At 45.1% G+C, this 19657-nt stretch overlaps 1 protein-coding gene across 2 annotated transcripts in view; it reads left to right on the forward strand.

Moving 5' to 3' along the window:
• SSRP1 (structure specific recognition protein 1) overlaps positions 1-19657 on the forward strand; it is a 146509-nt gene that overhangs the window by 22050 nt on the left and 104802 nt on the right. The gene's annotated exons all lie outside the window — the stretch shown is intronic.

Below are 19657 nucleotides of genomic sequence, written 5' to 3' on the forward strand. Positions count from 1 at the left end.
CCCAGAACCCAGAGGACATGCCTTGCCATCCCTACAAAGACTTTGTCTCCCTTGAGCTCCGGACTTGTGCAAGAAACCATACTCTAGCTTTGGCCAAATCAGTGTGTCCACATCACTCTGCACCATACCCCCCCTTGTTCTAACCCCAGAAACTCAACCCCAAGACAGTTTAATTATCTGCAAACCGACAACCTCATTTTTCTCCAAGGGATTGCATTGAATGTTTTTCTTCTCTCACACTCGCACACTCGCACACTCACCGGGATTGTTTGCAGTGGAGCGAACCGCTGAGAAAGTGGGTAGGGTTACACAACGAAATATTTAACCCATTGGTTAGAGAGTGCCCAGCGGTCAACCCCACCTACTAGGCATACATGTGTCTCCACTATGCATGTCCTCAGAACACTTTCTTACCCTTCCGAAGATCAGAAGAGGATTGGACCTGCTGTCTGACCTGATAGAAGTCCTGAAAAATTGGACCTCCTCACTCTTGTACCTGGTACAAAGATGTCCGGGACTATCTCAGGAAAACAGTCAGGGACTTGGGCAAGGACTGGGAATGGGGTCAAAAACGTACAGAGAGGAGTACAGCGTTGCCCCAGATCGCACAGGAAGTCAGAAGAGGAAAATGGATCCAAAGGGGAAGCCTGTACAAGTGATCAAGATAGCTAAGACTCCGAAAGGAAGGGCTCTCACAAGGCAATTTAGCATTCAGACTAACTACACCCAGGGCGGACGTGCAAGACATATATACAATACAACATTAACAATAAAGGGGAGTGTGGGGTAAAGCATTCAGGAGCTCCACATGGTAAGACTGAAGCTCAGTAAGCATCTCACCCACAATACTAACAGTGAACAAGAAACACCAGGTAGTCGGCTGTGCCCACTGATCCTGGTGATCAAACAGGAACATGCAAGGCAGTAACAGCAAGGGGGTAAAATTAAACACAAGCACAATAGACCAGGAACTAGCAAGGAGGAGTGCTTAACAGGAAAGGAAGGAAATCACAGGGCACACTTGGCAGAAAGCAGGAAACACACATACAAGGCAACAGAAGCCAGACAGCAGAATAGAAAGACCGCAAACTAGGAACTGGAACCAAGGAATTGGGAAGAAAGTCAGGGATTGGAAAGGGATCTACAGAAGGGGAGACTGCAAGGGTATACTAGAATAGTGCAGGTTAAGGAATCAAGAAAACAAAGTAGCATAGAAGGCAGAGTTCAATTAGGAACAAGAATTGAGGTAAGGTTCAGGAGTCAATGTAGTACTGCAGGCAGTACTGGTTCCAGGAAACAGGATATAGCTACAGCTCAGGAGACAAGTCAAGAGAGCCCTGCAAGCAGTGCAAATCGGGAACTAGAAAATAGCTGAAGCCCAGAACAGGAACAAAGAATAACTATAGCTCAGGAACTTAGGAACAAGAGCACTGCAGGCAGTGCTAATTCAGGAGAAGGGAAACTGCTGCAGTTCAGGAACAAGGAATACTAAGGCTCAGGGGTCAAGGTAGCATGGCAGGCAGTGCTAATTCAGGAACAAGGAAAACAGCACAAGGTCAGGAACCAGGCATAACTAAAGCTCAGGAAACGGGGATAGCAAAAGCTCAGGGAGCACTGGAAACCAGGATCGGTCTCACCGGTAAACAGCTACAATGACCAACCTTGGCTTGAAGGGAGCTGGGGCTTATAAGAGCTCACAGTAATCGCATACAGCAGGTGTGAGCAGGCTAGCAGCAGCCAGCCACAGTTGAGCTGAATTCCTCCACCCGTCCTTGGCCTGCAGTGGTGGAGACAAAGCAATGAGCAGGGAATTCTGGGTAATGGAGTTCCAAACATGAGCAGGCTGGCTTTCACAAAACCCGGCATAGATTGGGAATGGATGTCAATTCCCAATAAGTGTCCAAATGGCTGGAAGGCAGGAAGTGCATGCAGGGGAAGGTCTGGAAGCTTATTAGAAGACTGGAAAGTCCCACTATGCGGCCCCCTGGTGGTGGGTATGAGAGCACAGGGAGCAAATTGTGACAAAAGAAGTGGACTTTAAGGGTCAGGTGGCTGACCCCCTTTGTGGTCTATGGGGATGTTAGTTTCTGGAGACCTTTTCCTCTTAATAGTGGCAACTTGACTTTGCTGTGGTACTCTACCTAGCACCACTAGAATTCTCCAAGTGCCCTCCCTAGAGGTCCTGAAGCCTTAGATATGGACTCACATGATTGTTTCGGCACCAGAAGAAAGTTTGGAAACTTTGGAAAACTTTTCCTTCAGAGCATCAGGAGAACCTGCATGTAGGGAGCTGGCTCGTTATATGGTATACCACTAAGTGGTCAAATCCTTTTCTTTTTTGTTAACCACCTTTCCTTTCATTCTCCTTTCCTTTTTTTTTTTTTTTTCATTACTCCTCTCTATTTTCCCTGTAATGAGTTGTTTTTCATTTTCTCTTAAACATTTGCAGTTTACAATTTTTCTTTTTCCTACATTGCTGTCTGCCTTTAATTGTTGGGTCTCGCCTATGCAGCGAGCATGCGTTGCATAGGAGGACCTTTAGCCGTCGCTCTGCTGATTTTGGAAGCATACTCGTGCTTGTGGCAGCATCCTCCTCGTGGAAGTGAGCAGGGGTGTGCCACAAGCACGAGTGCAGTGCTTCCAAAAAGAGCAGACTGCGCACGCACCACTCCCGGGCTCACTTCTCCTTTATTTTGTCAATTGACTCTTCCTTTCTCTCTGCCCCTTTCCCTCCACCACCCCTTTGGTAACCCCACCCCAACTACTTCAATTGACAAGCAGCTCTCAAATTTCCCTGGCCCATGTGTGAGCAGCACAGCAAGCCCGTTTTTTGATTTGCATTTTTAACAAAATATATAGCTCGAATACAACCCGGAGGTATTGGAGTGCTTTACACGAGCATCATTTGCATGACACAAATTCAATTTTTTTTTATAGGCACTGGGAGATTAAATGATGTGCCCAGAATCCTCGAAGATGGTTCCACAGATCAAAAGTTGGCAGCTCAGGTCCTAACCCCACATCCTCTCCTGAGAGATCTGCATTCTGGGGCGGATAGTCCTGTTATTCCATTGTTAAAGCAGGACAACTCCCAGAATACAAAGTAACACACAAGTGGGGTACTCACGCATTGACATGGGAAACGTGACCGCTCCAAGAGTTCTCTTTAAACACAGCCATCAATTTTGCATTGTTTGCAACTTTGAAAAAAGTGTTTTTGATCAAATGCACAGCTTTTTATTAAACTCATCCTCATCTCGAACTCTAAGCATTCTAAATTTTAGAAAGACACGAGAAATGAGGAATGATCTTGAGACATTTGTTCAGGATCACGCCACTTGACAGGATTCGGCAAACCCCCTTGTTACTTGTAATGCTAATCCTAAAGCCATCATTTTCTTTCGGCAGCTGCCTTTTCTGAATATCTGGCTTGTTTTCTGTCTTGCTTCCTTCGGCACGCAGAGCTTTGTGCACTGATGAAAAATACATCAAAGACCTAAACAAACAAATTCTGCCTCGACTGCTGAACTAGAGGCCCAGTGGGGAGAAGACTCTTTGGGAACAGTCCGTAATACTCTGTAAATGGACTTCTGTTGAACTCATTTCCCTTTACCTTATAAGAGAAAGGAGAAACCCGCCTTGGCAGACCGCCGATAAGTAGAAAATAGATCTCAGGAACAGGCTAGGGCTATGCTTGACACCCTAAGAGAATCCAAGCTTCTCAACCAACTGTTGCATTCTGGTACTTGCAGTTTCAATTTTAACATGGGCTCAAAATTCTCACCTTGCAAAGTCGCCTAAAGAAGCCGTTGCCAGAGACAAGCCTGCACCGAAGGCTGTTGTGTGGATTGAGTCTTGTCCACTTTCTCTTTTTAGACTACAACTCCCAGAGTGCATTTGCCCAGGATTGGAAATACTGTCCATCCAGTCTCTCGTGTCATGAGGTGGCCACGAAGGCTCAGGTAGACCTTCTCCTGACATCTTTTTGTGTTAAGGAGAACAGCCAGGCAATTCTGGACAGGGAATCTCCACTGGCACCGGATTCTACACTAACCTGCCTTCAGCAAAGTTAGCTCCTGTGACTGAACGCAGAGGAAGACAAGATTTAGCTGCCCCTTATCAGAAAGCCATTTAGTTAAAACAGATAATGCTGTGTTTAAAAATTTAATTTAACTTCTCTTTGTGCTGCTGCCGTCAATTGTCATTTTGTGTTCTTGGGGGGATGAAAACATTGGTCCTACTTCTATGTTTGTGGTAAATCCCTGTTTTTAGGTCTCGGCTAGAAGCGCGTTCTCGCCGTGAACTATAGTCGTCGGCTCAGCCGACAAAGGGAGACAAGAGCTGGCCACGCACGCAGCATTGTCAATGAGAGAGGGAGAGACCAGAGCTGGCCACACGCGCATGGGATTTGGTCGCGCGCGTGAGTCAGTCTACTCGTAGCAGCCGATGTGCACGCTCACGGCGACTGCATCTCCGCCGCGCGCCACAGCCCCATGATGAGGGTGACTTCCGTGGACGCTCGCCGTCTCCGGCAGCTGCTGCACGCGGGCCCCGGCGGCCGCTGCTCCCTGACTGCCCGCGGGGGAGGTGGGGGGCGGTGCTGGTGCGCTTCGAGGTGATGGAGGCGGCGCGATCCCGGCTCCTGGAGGGCGCTTTCCCCGCCCTGGTGGTGCTGGACGCCGACATATTGCTATGTTTCTCAGTTGGTGTCTGTGTCCTAGATTCGTAACAAAACAATATAGCTGTCCTCGACCCGTGCAGTCATCACCCGCAGCACCTCCCCCGACCCCCCCCCCCCCCAGACCAGACAGACATTAACTCACACAGCTTTACAGAGACAGAGGGACACAGACTAAACATTTCCATTCCTTCACCTCATCCAGCAAATAAACATGCAGCCGGGGCTGCAGACTGTGTGCGGGGGGGTGGAGACAGCACTCCGGAGAGTTTGCATTGCAAACGAGAGACCGCCCGCCAGCTGCAGGGCTTAGACTGCAGGCTCCGCGGTGTGTCACGCCACTGTTGACTGGACAGACTTTATTTACATGGGGGGCCGCAGGCGGGAGACAGCAGACTTCACACACAGGCTGCAGACTCCATGAAAGAAACTGAAGTATTAGTCCTGCAAAAGCGGCCGCTGCAGACGGGGCAGTGTACACACGGCTGCAGTCCTCTGAAGGACAGGCTGCAACTTCTTACAGACGAAGAGGACTGCTGGAGACTTCCAACACACCGGAGATGAGACTGCGCGCAGCGGGCTGGAGACTCCGCTCTGCAGGCCGGACACTGGTGCCGCAGACCGGAGCCCTCACACTTGAGACTGCAGACTGCCCCGGGACTTTCGGAACTGGCAGCTTCAGGCTCCGACGGACTGCAAGAGAGCAGCTGCCAAAGCACTGCTCCCTCACTCACTCCCACACCGCTGCCCTCCCTCATGCTGGCTCTGATTTCAATAATGCTTTATTGGCAAGGACTACAAATGTACACGTTTGGCACCAGTCGTTCTCCTCCCTCGCCTCCTCCTTCCATTTCTTTCCCTTCTCCCAGACCCACTCTCCCTTCCCGTCTCCCCCTCCTCTCTGCCGAGGTCACGCAGCGCCCCACTTAGACTGTGCAGGCTGCATGCGCCGGGTCTGTCAAGGCGGTCTCGTGCCCGCTCTGGCTGTGTTGTAAGGTCTTCAGAGGCTGTCCCTGTGTGCTCAAGATTCTCACGGCGGTCTGTTGAGACTTGCTTGGGCATTTCCTTGAGCCGGGGTCTGTAAGAGCGGTCTCTCGGAACAAAAGGTCCCAGAAGTACTGGTTGCTTTGAATCGGGCAGGGATGAATACATGTGGCGTCTCTCAGAGCTTTCTCTGTGTGACGAAGTCTCAGTAAAGTGTCTTGTTGAGGTGCTGTGTGCTGAGATCTCATGGCAATCTTTGTATGGAGGTCTTTTGTGTGTGTTTCTGTGGTTAGTGTGGTGGGACTCGTGGGTGAGGTGGTCTCGGAGAGGTTAGCGCTGTAGCATGCAAGGAACGCACACACACACACACACAATTGCTTTGGGTGTGGTCAAATTACCCTGTGCGGTCTTTGCACCTTTATTATATAGCCTCTGGTCATGCTTGGCCATATCTTGTTACAGGGTGCAACCTTCGGGTCACACCAGCACTGTGAGGGCGGTGCTGGGATCATTACATCCCTCCCCAACTTGGAATTGGCCTTTGTCCTGGAGTTGAACAAACAAAGTCTCTGAGTCTTTGGCTTGGTGGTGGATTTGGCCTCAAGTCGTAACACCAAGGGTGGGAGCGGCTGCTGCCATCTTCAGACCTTGGCTCCTGCAAGGGGTCTCTCTCTGCACTTTCCTTGGTACTCAGTGGCTCAGTGGTTGGGAGGGTCGAGAAGCTTTCCCCTGGGTCAAGCTGTGGCCATGGGTCATCCCAGGTGGCTTCTTCATCTCCTGACTGGCTGGCTTCTTGCCTTGGACAATCCACCCCTTCGGAACCCCGACACATTCCCTGTGACAACCTTGCTCTCTTTTAGTGGAGACCATGGTGCCACTCAAGCGGGAGACTGTCCATGTACCTGTTTCACACGGCATCCGGAACTTCCATCCTGGCCATGGATTTTCTACCTGCACTATGTCCACACAATTACACTCTACTGAATACAACATACACTCCACACAATACCACTCAGTGTCACATAATTATATGCTACATAATTACACTGCGCTCCACGCAACATACACTCCAAATACCACTCAGTGCCACATAATTACACGCCACATAATTACACGCCACATAATTACACGCCACATAATTACACGCCACATAATTACACGCCACATAATTACACACCTCATAATTACACCCCATATAATTACACTGCACTCAATGCAACATACACTCCAAATACCACTCAGTGCCACATAAGTATATGCTACATATTTACACTGCGCTCAACGCAACATACACTCCAAATACCACTCAGTCCCACATAAGTATATGCTACATATTTACACTGCGCTCAACGCAACATACACTCCAAATACCACTCAGTGCCACATAAGTATATGCTACATATTTACACTGCGCTCAACGCAACATACACTCCAAATACCACTCAGTGCCACATAATTACAAGCCACATAATCACACACTATCGCATCGCCAGAGCATCAGCATTTTCAGTGCAATAGGTCTCACATTTGCGAGTGCTTAAGATATTGGCATTGTAAATGACAATGCCTTTTATTTATGTGATTTTAAAAGAAACACACATATAAAAGGCATTGTTATTTATGATGCCAATAGCTCAAACTCTCGCAAATGTGAGACCACTTTAATGGTGGCCGTGCCCCTTTCTTTAGATGCTTCTCGACTTATTCAGGTTACAGTGAGCGTCTAAAGAATGGGGCACGGGCAACATTAAAGTGAAAGCGCAGTAGGGGACGCTTTAACCAAAGAAGAAGAAATAAAGAAGTTATGTAGCGCAGATGCTAAACTGAAAGCAGACCGCGCTGTAAATTAAATAAAGAGTAGTCGCTATAGTGAAAGCAAACTATACTGTAAATTAAATTAATAAATAAGCATGGCTGCTATATTTAATGCGGACCTTGCTGTAAAATAAATAAACACATTACTATTAACAATATAAAAGCAGGCGGCGTGCTGCCTTGTACTAAAGCACGTTGTGGGCCGAATAGTGTTAGATCATTAAAGAAAATAGTGCTCATAGGTTCGATAAAGCAGAGTGTTTAACAACAAAAGTAAAGAGTCCAGTCCTCATGGAAGGTTACCAATACAGACAAGGCGGTACAAGGGAGGGACTACTAAGCCTATTTATTAATCAAAAGCAACAGTTTCAAAAGGACAGTAACATGAGCCAATTGAAAAGATTGGGAGAAAATTGGCAGATGTATTCCACACCTGAATAGAGCATGGCTCACAGAGCAGCGCATGCGCTGCCCAAGCTCGACCTAAAAAAAGAGCAAGTAGTTGTAGTTTCTCTGTTTAAGCTCCCAAGTTCTGGGGCTAACTGCCAATAACCTCATCATCTGCTCCATAATTGTTAAGAGACTTCAGAAAACCTATCTTTCTTTAAAAAATATTTTCCACAGCAGGCACCGCTAGCATTAAACCTTTGGTGAACATGTGATGGATTATTGGCATTAAGATAACCAGCATTTACAATGCAGTAGGTCTCGCATTATAAAGGTTTGAGCTGTTGGCATTGTAAATGACAATGCCTTTCATTCATTTGCATCGGTGCGTAAACAAGCGCTTCGTACATATAGTCCATGGTTATGAGAAGCAAGGCTGGCAGTCTCTTTTACTGCCAGCCTTGCTCATCGTAAGCAAGGACTATACGTTCAAAGCGCGTGTTTATGCACCGATTGTACTTATAGCCCATGCTTATGAGAAGCAGGGCTGGAGTCTCTTTTACTGCCAGCCTTGCTCATCGTAAGCAAGGACTATACGTTCAAAGCGCGTGTTTATGCACCGATTGTACTTATAGCCCATGCTTATGAGAAGCAGGGCTGGAGTCTCTTTTACTGCCAGCCTTGCTCATCGTAAGCAAGGACTATACGCTCAAAGCGCGTGTTTATGCACCGATTGTACTTATAGCCCATGCTTATGAGAAGCAGGGCTGGAGTCTCTTTTACTGCCAGCCTTGCTCATCGTAAGCAAGGACTCTACGCTCAAAGTGCGTGTTTATGCACCGATTGTACTTACAGTCCATGGTTATGAGAAGCAGGGCTGGAGTCTCTTTTACTGCCGGCCTTGCTCATCGGTAGCAAGGACTATACGCTCAAAGTGCGTGTTTATTCACCGATTGCAGGTTTTAAAAACAAATGAATAGAAAGGCATTGTCATTTACAATGCCAATAGCTTAAACTTTAAATCTATTGCATTGTAAATGCTTGTTGTATTCAAGCTCTGGTCAGCGAGTCTTGTGTCTCCAGAGAATACACCTTCACATACAGAGTCATGGAGCTTCACCTGTGGCTGATCTCCTTCAGGTTCATGAGGAACAGCCTTTGGTTCAACATCAGCTCAAGGAATGATCTTCTTATGGAGAGTCCGGGCACATGGCTGTAATAAGAGCTACTTCTCTTCAAATAAATCATCCCGAGCTACTAATATTATTAGAGTTATAGTAGTGACGACATTAGACGGAATTATGTTAGTGCCCCCCTATGCAGGAAAACAAGCAGCAGACGCCTCAGTGAATCAGGCAGGGTTGCCAGCAGAAATGCAAACAAGCATTGGCATAGTCAATAGGTCTCTACTTTGTGACCTTATAAGTGTTTAGTTATCCAGCACAATATCCTTGGTGCAACAATATCAAGTGCTGCATTACTAAACACTTAAAACGTCCCAAAGGAGAGACCTATTTCATGTTGAAATCATTCTTCCTTTCCCTTTTTTATTTTTTTAACCTGTTTTATTTTGGTCCACAGCTTGCCCAGATAAGTCTTGTTTTTATTTTCACATCTTGTACTTTGTTTTGCTGCTTTATGTTTCCAGTTTTTTTTGTTCACCCTCCTTTCTTCCTGTTTCCGTCTTCTCCCTTTTGCAGAACCTCTACAGTTTGCAATGAGTCAATGTCTACTGGACTTCATTCCCCAGATACAATTGAGAGTTGTTGTTTGTTTGTTTTAGGGTTACATCCTTGTCAGTGCCACACCCATCAAATGTGCCTCAGTGGAAAACCGAAGATCTTGCTAGACTGAACGTTTATAACCTCCTCAGTACTCCTGAGTGGTTCTGCACAGCTTGGGATACTGTTTGTTTAGAGATCGGATTCTGCCTGAGCCTATTGGCTCTTTAAACCCAGTTACTTGTTCGTCCTGCACCCGTTCAGACTTGGCTTCAGTATCTAGGTCAATCTAGATTAATTGCTTTAGGGAACGATTTTGAGAGCCTTGAAAGCTTTGGGGTGCCCTGTGCAGGTGTGTGTGTAGTGATCCCAGGGTCATAGATGAAGGGCCTTGAATTTTCTGACTATCTCAGGTTCTGGTAGGATACTTTGCTCATCCTTGTCACCTCACTGCACAATTGTTTTAAAGTGAAAAAAAACACATTGTTATGTAAAACAAGAAAACGTCTGCCCACTTTATCAAGCGGTACATCCCATTTACCCCAATGCAAAATAGCCATTTGTTAATCGGAGCCTTCTACCTGGTTACCCAGTTGTAGCTGAGTTCATTCTTTGTAAAGTAGTATTGGTAATATTAGTCTGACCTGCTCTGGTGCCCTTTGGGGCATTCTCTGCTACTATTTATTTAATTAGCAACATAATCTGTCTCCGAAGGCCATAAGGGATACATCATAACATCTTAAATATACTGCCAGTTCTATCCCCAATATATATGATGCAAAATGTGCTGTCACAGAACAGGCACGTTCCACATTTGGTGCCAAAATTTACTTTCCCTAAAGCAAAGTGTCTGATCTAATTGGAGTTCCGATGCTGAAATACACAATTTATTTTTGTTTGCTAAACGTATATGCCATGCTGAGGTTTTTGGCAGTAAATTTACATATGTTTACGGAAGTAGTTCAGTTATTCTAGAATATAAGCTACGCTCAGTTTCCTCTGATCATCCAGATTGTTGTTTGTAACTCTAAGTTTTAGAAAGACTGTTCTAAAGTCACAAAGTATTGTGCCAAGGCCTGCGGGACAAGGTTTGAATTTACAGCTAGATCCAAGTCTAGCTTTGGAAGGGGACAGACCTAAATAGGCTGTGTCTGTCCTACATCGGTTTCAGCTTGAATTCGAAGGCTATACCAGTAGATCACGGCTGGGCAGTAAATGGTCTTTTTAGGTCTCTTCTAGGCAGCGCATGCTCTGTTTCTTCGATGCATGCTTCGAGACATACTGTATCTACTCTGTGGGCTTATAGCATGCCCATCACTTTTCAATCATTCCTTTGTGTGCCCTTTAAAAATCCTTGCTTTTCTGTGGTGAATCGGTTATGTTTGTCCCTCCTTTTGGTGTTTTGGTCTCTACAATGGAGGCTGGCCCTATTAAATGTAGTCTTTCCTTTCTGCCCATTTATGTTGGTTTTGGCGCACAATTTTTTTCGGTTGGCTTGTTTTTTTAGGAATGTTGTGTTTTTGGGCTTTCGGAACAAAATGCGCGCAGTCAACAGCCTTTTGAGTTTACAAACACACTATTCCCCTCTATATGTAATAAGTTAACGTGTACAAAAAATGTTTGTTTTCTCGAAGATATTCATGTGACCACTTATGATTTGTGCGCTCCCTACTTCAAGGCCCCTCCCACTGATGTTCCGAGGAGCTGAGTGCGTGCAGTTTGGTCCTCTATGAGCCTGGGCACCTCCTCATTTAGTGGAGTCCAACGTGTCCGGTGTTCATTCTGAAGAGGACATACCTGCTTACGTTCTGTAGGATAATTGCGCGATTTATAACATCTTCTCTCTTGTTTGGTTTAACAATAAATTAAGTTTACTCTTCAGTTGTCAGGTGACTACATGTCTTCCATGGAACCTGCAAACCCTCTTGATTTTTTTTGAGCCAACAGAATTGCTTATGCTGGTATTTTTAAGTCCATACTAATTCTGCTACGTAGGGAACTACAAGTCCTCCAATGCAAAGTGGTGTTGGCTTAAAAAAATCATGCACATGCTGGATGTATCGCGTGATCAGTTGTTTGCAAAATATATGCAAAGTTAGTGATCGTGTGTTATGCACATTTGCATTTATTTCAAATATCTGATTGTGTCAAAGGGCAAATTAGAAATGAATCAGTCATCAATCTTTCCGGTCTGCTGCTGCGCATAGATCAGACCACGCCTGAATTTTTAACTCCCTTTTTCTACTTTTTAGGGCTCTCTGATAGGCGCGTCTAGCCAGCTGAATCTCTTCTTTAGACTTTGGGCAGGAGTGGAGGGCTTTTTCAGGGCGACGAGTGTCTTGGTACAAGTCCCACTGAACCATCCGTGATGTCCCTTAGGTGGTTCACGTGGAACTTTAGTCAGAGGAGTTTATGTCTGCACAGATTTTTTTTAAATGAGCCGACTATGCTGTAAGCATCGGCTTCTACTGAAAGACAGGCTTTAAACTCTTCCTGGGCGTTCTTAACAAGCTTTTGTATAAAGTTTGTGGGTTCAACCCTTTCCCATTTTATACGAAACCTGTTTTTCGAGGCAAGAATTGGGGTTAAATTGTATATAATGTTACTCTTACAACTTAGACCACCATCCCTCGTCTTCATTTCTACAACTATCAGGTAGTGATCACTAAGTGCAGTGTCAAGAGTCTCCCAGTTTGATACCAAACCTGCGTAACTGGTTGAAAGGAGTGTAAAATCAATGATCAAATTTTTCCCCCTCCCATTAAATGTTGGCCTAAAGGGTTGTTTGAGGGCGCACAATTCATTAATAAATGATAACGTGAAGTGAGCTGATATAGTATTATATAACTCCCCTACTCTAGTGTGGGAGAAGTGGCTCACAGGCCCTTCAGAGTCCTCTCTCAAGCCACAAATACCCTTCGATCCATGGGGGCAGAGGGGACAATTAAAATCCCCTACCCAGAGCAAGGCCATGTTGCTAGTCATTTGGTCCTCAATTTTGGTAAGTTCCTTCAAAAGATTAAGGGTACACTCAATTTGGGTAGGGGGATGTTCTTATACAAATTTACCAACACCATGTTTTGTAAGGGTCCCCACGATGTGATAAGGATTTGATAGTATTCATTGGTGATAAATTTAACATCTAGGGGTCCCGTATTAACTGATATGTAAGTGCAGAGGCCCCCCTTAAATCTACCACTGGGACTCGGGATGGCTGGGGTAAAGAAGGTTTTATATCCCACAATATGAAGTTCTTTGCTTGACCAGGTTTCCTGGGCACAAATGATGGTATGATTTAATGTCATTTGTTGCCATAAAGGATCATTAAGTTTGGCGGATAGGCCTGCAACGTCCCAGCTAATTATGCTGTCAGAGGGTGGACTTTTCAATGATGGGCTAATCTCGGGAGGTTCAACCTGGGATGCTTCAACTGTTTCCCTAAAGTTGGCACGTGTGATTGGCAGTTGTAGGCATTCCAGATTTGTGGTAGCAGGTGCTTTTATTGGTTGTGCTAGTTGGATTATGGGTCTCACAGCGGTATTAGAAAGTTCAGAGGCTGGCTTGACGAGATGTCTTAAGACATTAGCATATTTATTTGAGTCACGGTTTGTGATGCTATTAACAGAGCTACAGCCTGTTACGAGCGCCGTGGAAGTAGGCATAACTATGTTAGGTGCGGGTATTTTATCCGCTACACTTTCCTCTTGATCAAACCTCATATCTTCCCTCACAGAGGGCTTATTAATGGCAGTGTGGTTGCCCAGCTCCACGTTTGTTTGCAAAGGCAGAGACAAGAGACCATTAGGGTCCGTTGTTTGAACTAAATTATTAGATATAAATGGAGCCATTTGTTTCTCTGAAGTGAGTCAGTCAACACCATCTAGACCTGTCAATACCTCATAACTGTTTCTAGTGGGGACATTGAGAACTGAGGCCCCCCATGTTGTTATAAGGCAATTTGCTTTCTTGGGTTGATAGGGCCGAAGAGACCTTGGATAGAAGTAGCTCAGGTCGTGAATCTGGATGCCCTCCCCCTCGCTTTCCTGGAACCATTAATTAAGGTGTTTTACAACTCTGTGGTCTCTGAAATTAATTATTATTATGTCTCCCTTGGAGTCTTTTGGCCTTTGACCTACCCATTTAAGCCTTCGGACATTCAGGATTTCCCCATTAATATTGGGTGTCAGCGATCTATTATTCCGCAACCAGTGCATAACCTTGTTTTACAAGTTCCCAGTAGCTTTCTGGTTTCTCTTGAGGTAATTCTGGGACCCTGGTCAGTACAGCGACATACGGGGCTGCCTCTGGGGGGAGATCAATTTGTAAAATGGGCCCAGTGTTCTTTCTGTAGAATAAGTCGCCCCTGCGATTATTGTGTGATGTAGTCCCTGCTCTAGTTTCGTTGCTCTCTATTCCCTCAGTCCTTGGTGGTTCTGTTACCCTGGCGATGGTCTGTATCTTTGCTGGAGCTGTGTGTGGGGGTTCTAGCGGCGTAGTAGTCTTACTAATGGTATGTGTCACAGGGGCTGGGGCGGGAGGTCTAATGCTAGTGTTAAGTGTTACATCCTTCAGTAGGGCTGTATTGGCTATGACAGCATTTTCTATGGACCCTAGTTGGGAGGTCACTCTCTTTAGTCTTTCAAAAATTGGCAGGAACAGAGATTTCATTAGAATTTCAATGTTCTCTGACAGCTCCTGAATTAAGGACAGGGGCAGTGGGCCATGTTCTAAGTTTGTATTCGTGGGTACTTTTCCTACTCCAGTTGTTTCTTTAATTGGAGTACGGGAGTGTGTCTTGGTCTGTTTGGCCTGTCTCCCTACTTGGTTGCTTCCCCACCTTTTCCTTTTTAACGGGCGTCCTTTGGATATAGTTTGGGCCCGTACCATGTTGGCAACACCAGGATTTGGGGGGTTTAATGGTGCGGGGTCTCCTAAGAGTAAGTCTATAGCACGGTCAGCACTAGAGTCTCTACTACTTGGGGACCTATTAGACTCTGAAGGCGATGTGACGTCTTTAAGCAGGTGAGGTATACCAATATCACTGAGACGCGATCTCTCCTTGTCTGATAAAGATACCAGTGAGGCCGCTGTAAGTGAAGGGCTTATAGATATGCGTTTGTTCTGGAGTTCAGATGATATGCGTCGCTCCGTTAAGGCATTCTCGTGCTCCAACCTGGAGGCTGCTCTGATGATGAACTGATCGAGTGTTCCCTTTATTGACCCTCCCACCAATGATTGTCTTCCCTTCGGAGCCCTCGGTGACATAATTACTCCCTGTTTTTAAGTCAATGACTTCTGCAATAAGAAATGGCCGGCAGAGATCAGAGTCTGCCCAATCAAAACAGCAGTGACAATACACTGAGTGAAAGGAACAGGTATCCAAATGTTGGGATTAAGTGTTAGAGTACCTTAGTTTTCATAGGGCGGTGGAGTAAAGTTAGTAATGGAGAGGGTATGGCCCAGCCCAGACTCCTCAGGCTACTGAGGGCCACAGAGGGCCCGCCCTTTGCCTGGCGTCCCGCGAGGCGGGGCTGACGCAGTTCTTATGCGCTTCCTGGCGCGGTCTCCTGGTGCGCGTTGCGCATGGGCTGCTGGGGGTTGAAGTCCCCTGGCCCGCACTCCGCTCGGCGGTCGCACTGGTGAAAGTGAGTGAGGCAGCGGGAGGCAGGCGGCTAGATCTGGCGGCTTTCTCCTATGTAGACCGGATCGTTTGGCTGTTGGCAAGCCCAACAGGGGCTACGGGATCAATCTGACAGGCTTCCCCCAGTCCTCAGACTTCGACTTTATTTGCCCTCCACAGTTTGTAGGGTTGATTCCTGTAAAAATTACACTTTAAGCTTTGAAAATCGAGCAAAGCTGTGTATAATAGTGTTATTTTCAGCTTTTTAAATTGTAACTGAAATTTGCCACCTTCCTCTTTGCGCACGGATGCTGGTGCTGTTTGCACCAAATTGATGTCCAGATGTAAATTTATGTTAATCAGCTGAAATGTCCTGAAATATAGACAAGTGTCTTTTTCTTAACTCAACACTAGCTTTGCGGCCTTGTCTTTTGTGTGGGCTTTTATGCAGCGCAAACTAGACCCATAGGTATCGGAGCGCTGTACATGAGCAACAGTTAGGTTACAGATTAACACATTAAGTTTTGTTCTGCACAGAGAGATTAAGTGATTTGCCCAGAATCACAGAATGTTGAGCATCCCTGTTGAGGCTTCAACCGGTTTCCCAGCTCAGAGGTCGACCGCCCTAGCCGTTAGGCCACATTCTCTCCCCAGGTTAACCCGGTTAATACAGTATTAATTGTGTATGTGAAACAGCTGTACTATTTGTCAAAGTTGTTGCTCTTCGAGCATGTGACAGCCGGTCACTAGTGTTTACACACCAATGCGCTAGGGCTGGCTTCACAAATTAGCAGTGGCATTTAGAAGCTCATTTTGCATAATATTCCCTATGTCTGCATGTGCAAATAACTTTTTTGTAGTATTTGCTCCCTTGATTTGTAGGTGGGAAAGTCTTGCGTACTTTGCGGATGCAAGCACTTGAATCGTGCGTACCAAGCATAATCTTGTTCAGGGCACAACCTGGAGGTGGTCCCCAAAGTGGCATTCACAACCTAATCACGATTTGGAACTTTGTGCTTAAAATTAGAAGTTTACATTTTTCGCAAATTAAGTTAATTTGTTTGCTAGAATGCCAGTTTAGGCCATCCAAACATTAACATAGATAAAACATTATTTTTAATAAAACATTATAAAAAACTATTACAAATAAAATATTTTCTAAATATCTCCATTATTGTAAATTTAAGCTCCAAATGAGAACCACACTTGAGAAAAGTGTGTAATTTGATTACCAGGTTTCATATATTCCTTTTTGTTGGATCCAAAACCATTTGAATGGCCACTCCCCAGACTTTTTGCCTTTTGGTCCTCCTGTTGCTGTGTTCGTTTTTGTTGGCTTTAGAACTATGTGCATTGCTACTCACTACTGTAGCTCTAAACTTATGTCTCCGGCCCGCACTCCTTCAGCTGGCCATGTAGTTTTGAAACTATCCTGTCGACTTGTCAGGATAAAAACCTGCGAAGCCTGAAACCATCCTTTTTTATGTCTCCCGTGCATGCGTTATCTCTGAGACATTTTGTTTACCATAAGTAGGCTTGGAGCCCTCCTGTTACTTGCCATTGATGAGCTTCAAAGCCACTCCCAATTGCTTGCTTCCTGCTGGTCAGTTCTGCAGTCGGCACATCGCTCTTCTTGCATGGGATCCTCCCCTAGAGCATGGACCAAGTACTTGTGTCCTTACACTAGTCACACTTTTTCCTGAGCCACTGTACAGAGTGCATCTTTCCTAGCTGTTGTCTGTCTGTTTGCTTGTCCCCCCTTCCTTGTTTATGTAGCTTTCACCCCTGTTTGCAACTGGATCTTGGCTATAGTCTTACTGTGTTTTTTTAAAACCTTTTTAATTTGCCTGAGTTTGTGGTCAAGGCGTGACTGTGAGGGTATCTTACACAAGATTGTTTATACTTAGCTCAAGCGCATGTTATCGCTTTATGGGGACTTCTTGCACATACTCTGTTGCGTTCCATTTCCTTTGAGCTAAGAAAATGTACTTCAAATGCTCTCTCCACTTGCAATGTTACGGGCAAATTTCTCATTTATCTGTTTTCAGGACTTTTACGGGTTCCCCAGCTTCAAAGGCCACTGATCTGCGGATAATGAAACCCGCATTGCTATGTGTTTGTGCAGAACTGTGGCCCTTTGAACCTGCGCAACCCCATTCAAGTCCAACAGCGCCGTAACTTTTTGAGATTGTGGAGCAAATTTTGCTAATGTGAACATGTAAAGAAACAGATAATCATGCCCCCCCCCCCTAACATTGCAAGAGAAAAGACTATGGGCAGCATATTTTCTTATCTCAAACAAATGGAGCTTTGCATGCGAGGGCTTGTTTATTTACCTTTATTCCGCCTCGGACAGTGCTGCCTTTCATTTGTTAAGTTACACCGCTTTAAACAATAGTTGTGACTGCACCTCACCCACTACCTACATTTTATTATAAACTTTACTGTGGCAAAAAAACGAGCTTCGAGGACACACTTTTGCTGCGCTTTTAAAAACAATTCATTCTTAAGGTCTTAAGCTGCCAACATACATTGTTGGTGAAAACAAGAGCTCCATACCAGACCTGCTGCGTCTACGCTTTATTTAACACAGAGAATAGAGCTAGTCATTCTGTGTTGTACTATCTGTCCTACCTACATTGCCAGGCTGGGCCACAATTTACTATCAAGATACAGATACGGCACCTATAAAACACAAAGTCTATCCATATGACACAGATTTTGCTCACTATTGAAAATTTAGGATACCTCCTCTCAGGATTTCTCATAAATCGATGCAGCTGTACATCCTGAGCAGTGGATTCTCAAAATTGATAGGCCCACTTGTGTAAGGACCACGTATACTTTAACATCTGCGTTGATCAGTCTAGACGGACATCATATAAAACAGCAGCACTCTCCTGCCTGATCCTTCTTGGTTGCATCACCTTACCACAGGTCTGTCATTGGAGCCTTCCTTACCACAACCTTTATCTACTCTGTTAGCCTTGAAAAAGTCCCTATGTGTCGAAGTACGTGTCGGCTGTAATCCATTTTAGAATATACTTAAGATTGGCTGTTCCAATTATGAATGTACAGAAGATTGCAGAACTCTTCTTTCTTCAATGAACCATCTAATTGAGTCTCCAAAACAAATCCTCACTTTCATGGACTTAATCTTTGGTTTCTCATTATACATAGTGGACCTCTCGATGCAGTGAGGTTTTTGCACCCCTGGTAATAGGGGGTTTGATACCATTAGAACACCAACCAAAAATATTTACAAGTTTTCAGTTTTATATTATACCCACATATACTCAGGTGTGCGATTGTAATACCACAGTTGGTGCTATATAGCAGTCATTCTTAGCTCAAGCACACATGATCACACTTGGGGAACTGCGTGTCTGTTATGCACACGCTCTGTCGCATTCTTTTTCCTTTTAGATTAGAAAATGGGCCTCCCACATCTTCACTTGCAACGTTACTGTGGACATTTCATTGATCTTACCTATATGTGTATGTTGGTTAATTTGCACCATTTCCATCAATTTAAATTATTTCCTAAATTACCGCCCTTTCCACTAAACACAATGCAAACTTATTGTATGTTATATGTCTTTGTATTGTGTAAACCTGTAACTAATGTAATTTGTAACTCACTTGTCCTCATGTAAAGCGCTCTGATACCTCCGGGACTAGCCAGCGCTATATAAAAACTGTTCAAATAAATAAATATCACACTACCCATTATCCACATTACTTATTTCCCACCACTACCCAGCCCCCTCTCTATATTAAGCACCGCTAACCCACCGTTAAAATGTGCATTGTTCACTATATCATAATACTTTTTTAGCCAACCCTTGTCAGTGTCCCTACTTCCCTTTCATTTCACATTTTGATTCAAAGCTCATACCATCCCTCACACAATAAATAAGAGAATAATGGCTGTTTCATAGCAATTTAGAATAAAATAAAACGTGAGACCTACTGTACAACCACTGTGCTGTACAACACAGCAAAGGTAAACTACACTAATGGCTCTTGTAGAGGTACAGCTTATTGCCTTTGCCAGTGCTTGTTTCTTTTTACTAAAATGAGTAAGCGAATCCTGGGGAGGATCTCTTAATAGCAGACTGCCTCTCACCACTGACCTCGGTTTTCCTTTCTCTATTCTTCTCCACCACCTCTTGACCTGTAACCTGGTGTGCCAGGACTCCTCTGGGGAGAACCCCATACACTATTGTCCATAAGAGATCCCTTTGCAGGGTAGGAGACCGAAGGGCAGCCATTAAGGTCCTAATGCAGCAATCCGCACAGTGTGTTGGCAGGTAAACGTTGCTGACTGTTCTGAATAGCGGGCCTTTCCCAGGCACACTTTGACAATGGGTTAACTTCAGGTATAAACTATTGATTTGCTAATAGATTGTGATAAGTAGCAAATTAAGTGGCAAATACGGCAAGTCTCTG

Source organism: Lissotriton vulgaris, chromosome 1_2 (assembly GCF_964263255.1).
Source record: "Lissotriton vulgaris chromosome 1_2, aLisVul1.2, whole genome shotgun sequence".
NCBI classification, from domain to species: domain Eukaryota; kingdom Metazoa; phylum Chordata; class Amphibia; order Caudata; family Salamandridae; genus Lissotriton; species Lissotriton vulgaris.